Source organism: Elephantulus edwardii, unplaced genomic scaffold, assembly GCF_000299155.1.
Source record: "Elephantulus edwardii isolate Elephantulus edwardi_28Jun2011 unplaced genomic scaffold, EleEdw1.0 scaffold00033, whole genome shotgun sequence".
NCBI lineage: Eukaryota > Metazoa > Chordata > Mammalia > Macroscelidea > Macroscelididae > Elephantulus > Elephantulus edwardii.
In genome coordinates this window covers 16,338,694-16,347,129 of record NW_006399783.1, presented here as the reverse complement: position 1 = coordinate 16,347,129, position 8,436 = coordinate 16,338,694, and positions in this window count along the sequence as shown.

Here is an 8,436-nt window from a genome sequence, read left to right as displayed (position 1 = left end):
TCATGTGTTTGTTAGCCATCTGAATGTCGTCTTCGGTGAAGTGCCTGTTCATATCCTGTGCCCATTTTTCTATTGGATTATTTACCTTTATCTTGTTGTGAGATGTGTCTTAATTAGAGGTATAACGTGAGTATATCAGACACAAAGAAAGGAAGCACAGATGGGCAAAGGTAGATGCCACGTGGAGGTGGCTAAAGAACCAGGTACAGACACTGAAAGAGACCAAGATTTTATTCAGAGCTTGCAAAGAGAGGAAGCCTTTCCCTACTGTAGTCTCCTAAACTCTGAAAATAACTTTCTGTTCTGCATAATTTCCCACTTGTGGTATTTCTGTTGGGAGCTCTGATGGCTTAGGGAGTTGTGCTGCCAGCCTAAAGGTGTTGCGTCTCTGGTGGTTCGAATCTACCAGTTGCTTTCTCAGAGAAAGATGTTCAATCTCCTCCTGTGTGATTTATAGCAAAAACGCACGGAAAGATCAGCTATATGTCAGTTCTGATGCTATAACAATGAGATGAGTTGAGGGTTTTTGTTATACTATGAAACTAAGATAGTAACAAATTCTTCATTTTCTAGAGGAGGACACTGAAACGCTACATTCTTTTGGTCTCTTCCTCTCCACTGCTGTCCTCCTACAGAACCCACCGAGAAGGCAGTCCATATTCCAAACTGCCTTAGCTCCTCCTGTCCCTGCCTGTAAACTTCCAAATGAACCAAATTCCAGATGGTGCCTGTTTATCAGTGGTTCTAACTCAATTAGGACAAATTATCATTTCTTTGGTTTGATGTGTCTCCTGGGCATCCTCAAACAGTCCACAAAAACCATACTCAGAGTTTATATTGTTTCAGTTTTTTCCGTCATCAACTTTTAAGATCAGATTTAGAAATTGGTTGTAAAAACTGACTTCAGACTTCAACTTGACAATGCAAGACAATTTAGTTCTTTCCTGTCCAAAATGCAGAAGAATTTCTCCCCCTGGGCAGTCTAAAGAGAGTCAATGGGGTGGTAAAGTTTCTTGGTCTTTTCAAGGCCTTTTCTAAATGAATGTGTGAGCAGTCATTCCATTGGTACCAGGAGGGAGTAAGATAATGAACAGAGAAGAAAATAAAGTGGCTCTCATAAACTGTCTTTCTGGTTTTTAAAACAACTAATCCCTCATCCCAGGAGTCAAAGTCGTGAGAAGAAAGGTCTTTTGCATCCAGTCAACAAGAACAATTGACTGGTTAAACTCTTGATCAAGTTGAGCATTTATTCTTCTTTCTGTGACAGCAGGGTCCAACAAGTCTATTTGGTAGAATATCACCACATGACATTTCCTCTGCTGGCTCTTCAATGACTCTCCAAATCTTGCCTGCTTGTTCATTCCTAGCGATACTGTTGGTGGACTTCTTTGTTTTTAACTGGTTTCTGGTGGTTAAAGCAGTATGAACGACCATCAGTGATATGTCCACATCCACCATACCTAGCATTTCCAAGCAATTAGAGGTCAGAAGGTTCATCCCCACCACCCCATTCTTCACTCCCGGGATGCACTTCAAGGAAAACAAAAGAAGGGTCCTGTAAGGTGTCAAGCAGCTACTTGTTCTTTCTCCAAAGAAAACCTTCTTCACCGACAATTACCACATCATCATAAACACTCAGAAGAGACATGATGTAAAAATGAAATTACCGAAAACATTTTTGGACTAACACTTGGCTTTATATAAACTCACAGACAATCCTATAAGGCACTCAAGCAGATTATGGGTTTGAGCAAAGCTGGAAAATTGCTGCCATTATATTGTTATTATTAACACCTTGTAATTAGCCCTAAGGAATCCCAAAGTTCTCTTTCTTGATTTGGCTTTAATGAAGGAAAATTGCTACTCTTGCAAGTTGGATGGCGCCCGTTCTGATTAACCTTAAGTATATAGGACTATTATTTTGAAAATGTTTGCTGTCATGTGAATATTAGCACGACACACAACTAACTGGGACGGGGCTTGAGGTGGGGAAGGGGATGACAGCGAGCAGGAGGCGCTCGCGTCTCTTCTCCTTCTTTATTTACTTCTTTTGCCCCAGCGGAAGATGAATCATGTGCTTACTTCAGCTGTGGTCCTTGCTTGAAAGATCAAGACTGAAAGCTCTGTTAAGGCCATGACCGCAGTTCCTTGGGGTTTGCCAAGCTCCACCAGCAAGTCGGTTGGCTGCCAGCTTCGCTACCTGCTGATTGCACTGGCTGGTGGGGTAATTGCACGGGCTGGTTTTATCATTACCTTCAGAGTCTCCCTATGGGGATGAGATCATACAGGAGTTAGCACCTAGTGCAATAAAGCCCATTTTATTTGCATGTCCAGAACTCTCCAGGGGCTCCTTCGGCGGCCTTCACAGGCACCGTGTCTCCAATGAAACACCGCCAACGAGCACCAGGATCCCTCCACACATCCCTCATCTCTCCTCCCACAGGTGCTGCCGTGTTTTCATTACCTCCTCTGGGAAAAACCATACATTAAAGAGCGCTCGTTTGATCTTATCTATAATTAATTTGTATTTTGATAATATAGAGGAGGAATTTTTACATGTGATGACTTACCTGTTCATTATTTTTCTCTTTTGAACTCCTGTGACCGCTTAATAACTCAAGCCGAAGCATGGCAGGTTATGACATTTTTTTCCCGCCCACCTTTCAGGAAGGGGGAAGGTGTTGCCTCTCACCCGGAGACAAATTGCTTTAAATAATGACTTTGTGCAAAATTAGTCATACATAATTGAAAAATTCTATAGATGAATACCAGAGTAACCTGAGATGATCAGTTTACATAGGTGCTTCCCGCAGGTCTTCCTGGTGGAAGCTGTTCTAACTCTGGAGCTTGGCAGCTGGTAAGGTTTTTCATTTTCTCTCTCTCTCATTTCCCTAAGAGAAGATGAAAAAGTTTTCTTCACGGGGAGAAATGGTGCAGCAGTACTTACATACAAAGTACAGTGACCACAATAACAATAATAATAGTGATAGCAGAGGAGTATGTATAATCACTTATGTCATAATGATAGAGCTCTGGTGGCTTAGGGTAAGGAGTTGCGCTGGCAACCCAAAGTCATGTGGTTCAAATCCAGCCTCCACTAAAGAAAGATCAACACGGTTATGCATGGTGGGCAGTGTTGGGTGATGCTCCCCAGTTGAAACAAGTTTGAAAGCAGGAGTGGCATCCACTTCTTTCGTAAATAACTTGCCTCTGGAAACCCTATGAACCTGGAGAAAGGATGGAAGTCATGCACGCAGGTGTTGAGGACTTTCATTCATAGGGTCACTATGAGCTGCATACTACTTGAAGGCACTTAACAACACAGAGACCAGTTGGCCTAGTGGACGGAAAGTGATGCTACCAAGCCAAAGGTGGGTAACTCTAATCCGTGGCCCTTAAGGCCTATTTTTCATTGTTTTTGTTCAGTCTTCTAGGTTGTATAGCCCTAGCGTGTTCATTTGCCGTGCAGAGGTAACCCTTGGTCACTGTGAAGCTGAACACTGTGACACTGACGTGTCAAATGCGATAACGGTTACCCATAGTGGACAGTGTTTGGTGACGCTCCCCAGTTAAAACAAGCTCGGAAGCAGGAGTGGCATCCACTGCCATAAATAGCTTGATTTAACAGCACTTAACAACAACAACTACAACAACAGGGAACTCTGGTGGCCTAGACGCAAGAAAGTGCTCTACAATCCCAAAGGGATGTGATTCGAGGCCACCAGCTGCTCTGCAGAAGAATGGACAGTCCCACTCCCCGTTCTCCCCCGTTGTGATTAACTGCGTCTGAAAACCTGCCAGAGGGTCAGCTATAGGTCAATTCCTATTCTGTGGTACATAATAACAACAACAACAACAACAACAAACAACTGAAAGGTCAACTATGAGTACAATTCGCACTCGATGATACCTAACAGCAACAACAATAATGATAGTGGTAGAGAAGTCTAATTTGGGCAATGCAAATGGCTAAGCACTGGACCAAGAACCAGAAGGTGTTTTCAACCATTTAAGGTGATATGGGGAGAAAGGACTGGCAATCTTCTTCCAAAAGGTCACAACCTTGAAAACTTTATGAAATACACTTCAACTCTGATGCACCCTGGGTCGCCATGAGTTGGAATTCAGTCAGTGCCAGCTGGCTGTTATTCGTAAAAAAGCAACTCAACTCATGGCTGTCAAGGCCGAACTGACTCATAGCTGACCCTCCAGTGGGTTTTCAGAGGCTGTAAATGGAAAGGAAGGAGATTACTTATTTTTCTCTTGAGGAGCAACTGGTGGGTTCAGATCATGAGAGAAGTGTCAGCATAAATCCCTTCTGCTCACCAGAGCTCCCTGTTAGTAATGCTGATAATAATATTCCAGGGGCTGATACTGCCCAATTAAAGAGAAAGGACTGGTGTCTTGGATGTATTATACTGATCTCCTATGTTACTCACCAAGAAGCATATTTAATGCTGTGACAAAAATGTCATTTCTTACTAGAAGGCAAACTCCCTAAGTTTCTGCAAATTTGACCTCATGTACACCTCCCTAAGCTGACATTCTCCATGTGAAATGCTTTACAGTAAGTATTTGCCTGAAGTTTTGGAAACAGAGTCCCTGGCTGGTGTGATTAACATATTTGGCTGCAAACGGAAAGCTTACAGGCTAGAGTCCACTTGGATGTACCTCACAAAAACGGCCTGGCCATCTCCTTTCCCCATGGCTCATGGTTATACTTCGCCACACTGAGGTCATCATGAGTTTGCAAAACTGTTAGTTCCAACATCTTCAAGACAACTTTGACAATGAATTGTCTGACAGTGAACTAATTTAGTGCTGAATTTCAACTATGTCTCAGACTAGGTGGGTGGCCTTGGGAAAATCATATTAATAGCTTTGGCACCTGCTTTTCATTTATGTAAAAAGAAGCAAGATACTACTAGGCTCACAGAGTTAAATGAGACACAAAAATGATTAAAAAGGAAATAAAAGCCAAATATTAGTAGCTGTCAAATCAGTGTTAACATATGGTGACCCAATCTGTGTTAAAGTGAAATCATGATTCACAGATTGATTTCTGGGAAGTAGATTACCAGGTCCTTTTTTTTGAGGTCCTTTGGGTGCATTTGAATGTCCAACCTTTAGAGTATAATTGTTTGCAAAGCACAGGAGTTCCAGAATTGGAATATTGCAAACTGGTGACTGGCACACAGTAGGTGCTTGCACGATTCCTCTCTTTTCTCTCCTCCAGAAGCCGATTTATATCTGAGGAAGTTCCTAGACAAAAGTTAGGATAAAGTCTTTGTTCTTGCCTCTCCAGCCTCCTGCAGGTCTCTGAAGAAGCATTTGATCACTGGGTCTCAGTTTCTCTTGTGTGTAATGGGATAATAAGTCGTCTTAGTGCCTGTCTCTCTTGGGTAAGAGAAGGATTAACAAGTTAATGTTTATAAAGTGCTTGAGATCTCCTTGTGAAAGTCTCTTCAGATGTATTTTATTGGTGTATTAAGACTTCTATCATCTGTGGGAAAAAAATCCAAATAGAAAAATATAATCATACCTCAAAGGAGCTAATGAGGATATTATAAGTGTAAATTCACCACCTCAATTGCTTGTTTATGGAGCAGTTTCAAATGGGGAGGAGCATGGCTGCTCTGGGACTGAGTGTGGAGCGGTGTCCAGGATCTCATTCAACGTCCTCCGTTTCCCAGGAGGATGGCTGGCTCTGAAAGTCAGTGTGTCTGTGAAGTGTGGGTGAAGGGGAACTACAATGTGTGGGGTTATTGAGGGCAGGGACCAGGCCTTATATTTTAGAATCATTGCTTCATGCAGATTCGATCAGTCTCTCACTGTTGAACAATGAAAAATGTTATACACTGGAGCCACATGACATTTAGAGGTTAGAAACCATGAACTACATAATAATATAGCTAGTCATGGAGAAAATAGATTTAGCCAGAGAGAACATTGACATTTCTCTATCCTAGAGTTTCTCAACCCTTTGATCCCTCTTTTCTTCCCCCTGTTGTTGTTATGCTGTTGAGTTGGAACCAACTCATAACTGACTCTCAGAGGGTTTTCAGGGGCAGTAAATTCCATTGGAGTTTCTTGCACATCTTTCTCCCATGGAGCAACTGGTGGATTTGAACTGTGTGCCTTTAGTTGGGCAGTGCAAGTCTTTACCACTAGCCCCCAGAACTCTTGCCGACTCCTCTGTCTGCTAAGGAGAATTTTTAAAATATTTATTTCCTGATCGCCAATTATCTCCATGGAGAGTTAATACCAAAGGTTTACTGTTTCTGCATTGTTATTGTTAGTTGCCCCTTGAATTGGCTCTGATGTTTGTGATTATAGGCATATCTGTGGTTACATACGCAAAGAAAAAGACTTTTGTTACTGTCCTGCCCCTCAAAGGAATAATTACCCCCTTGGGTGATATCAGCCATAGAGAATGCATGCGTCAGCACTAAGCCAGGACAAGCATTTCTCTAGTCGCTCCAATGTGGTGGCTGGGCTGCAGATTTAAAGGGTCCTTCCTTCTTTCCTCTCTTCCCATCCTTTCTCCTCATCTCACATTTTTCTTGCTTTCCTCTTCCTTCCATCATTCTTTTAGTTAAACCTGCATTTCCTCAGTTCATATAAGGAACATAAATAAGTACATATTACTTATTATTTCTAAACTTATTGTGGTTTAGGTAGATAAACGTTTAGGGAGAAAATGAGTTTTCCATTCAGCAATTTATATGCATTTTCTTTTGCAATATTTATTTTCATTTCCTCATTGTAAGGAGGGACTGGTCCTTGGAGAGGGACGTCGTGCTTGTGAGGGTGGAGGGACAGCACAGGAGGGGAAGACCCTCTATGAGGTGGATTGATTCAGTGACTGGGTACTCAGGCTGGGTGTGTCAGAGACAGTGCGATTGGTACAGGTCAGAGTAGAGTTTAGAGCTGTTGTACATAGGGTCGCTATGAGTCGCAAGCGACTTGATGGCACATAACAACAACAACAACGTAACACTGTTTCTCACTCCCTGGCTTCCATTGCATTGGTGTGTCCTTCTTTCCTGCCCCTTTCTACTCTCTAAGCTTTCTTTTGGGCAAAGGCAGTTCCTTTGGTGTCTCACCGGCAGTTGTTCTGAGGAGCACATTCCTCACCAGCATTAGTGTTCACTTTTTCCACCTGTCTGCTGTTTGCCTGAAAGATGACTCCCGAGGGTGAGTGCAATTTCAGGTGTCAAGGCTGTCTGAGGGTCGTATTCCCAAGGTTTCCACCAATTTCTCACACACCAAGAACTCTGACCTCCTTTAGGACTTTGAATTTTGTCCTACCTTTTTCTCCTGTTTTATCCAGGACTTTTTGTGGTCCTGGTCAGAGGCAAGTGGTAGTGGTAACCAGGCACCCTCTAGTTCTTCTGGTCTCAAGGTAGTGGAGGCTGTGGTTTGTGTGGTCTATTAGTCGTCTGGAGTAATTGTTTCCTTCGGGGAGCGGGGAGGAAATCAGAAAACATACACACACCGTCGATTTCTGTCGTTGCTCATTGTCACTGTGTAGGAACCAACTTGTAGCTGAAACTCCAGTAGGTTTCTAGAGGCTGTAAATCACATGGAAGGAGATAGACAACCTAGCTTTCTCCTGCAGAACAGCTGGTGGATTAGAACTTCGTGCCTTTGGGTTTGGCAGCACGACTCCTTCTTACTAGGTCACCTATCAAGAAGCAGTAAATTTCACATGGTGTGAGGGTTCAATATATTGATCCAGGCCCTCCCCAGGAGAGCACTCCAATGCCTTCCTTGCCTCCACTATAGTAAGACAGCTGGCAGTGTTAAATCTTTGGAGTGACCCTGAAGCAGAGACTCAGGATCCCCAATATCCCCCTCGAAGAAGGCAGACACAATCCACCTCCTGCTCAGCTTGTCTGAGGAAGCAGAAACAGTGTGCAAAGGCATGCGTCTGTCATGGTGACAGGTCCTTCCACTTCCTTTAACCCAGCGAGGCCATTGCAAGCCTAGGGACTCAGCACAGCACAGCTCAGACCTTGAGGAACTGTAGTCTCCAAAGGGTTCCTTGCTATTTCCTCTTTGTGAAGAGTCAAATTATATAATCTGATATCAACTGCTATTGATAGATTTTTATTGTATTTGTGAAGCACCCAGCGCTGTGTCAGCACACAGTAATTGTAAATAAACTTTTTTAAAGTGTATATGCCTTTTAAAAAAAATTTAATAATTTTAATGAACATTTACAGAGATTTTGCATTTCCATTCATTCATTGCTGCACTTCTCTCCCTACCCAGCCCTTCCACAGCCCAGTTCGCTCCTCTCTTTGAAAAGTAAAAGAAACACTCCCTCCCTGGTACACAATCCCCCCACACCCTTCCCACCGCCCCAAGTACATTCCACTATGCAACCTTAATTGTGGACTCCTGTGATAACCATAATACCCTATCATACAT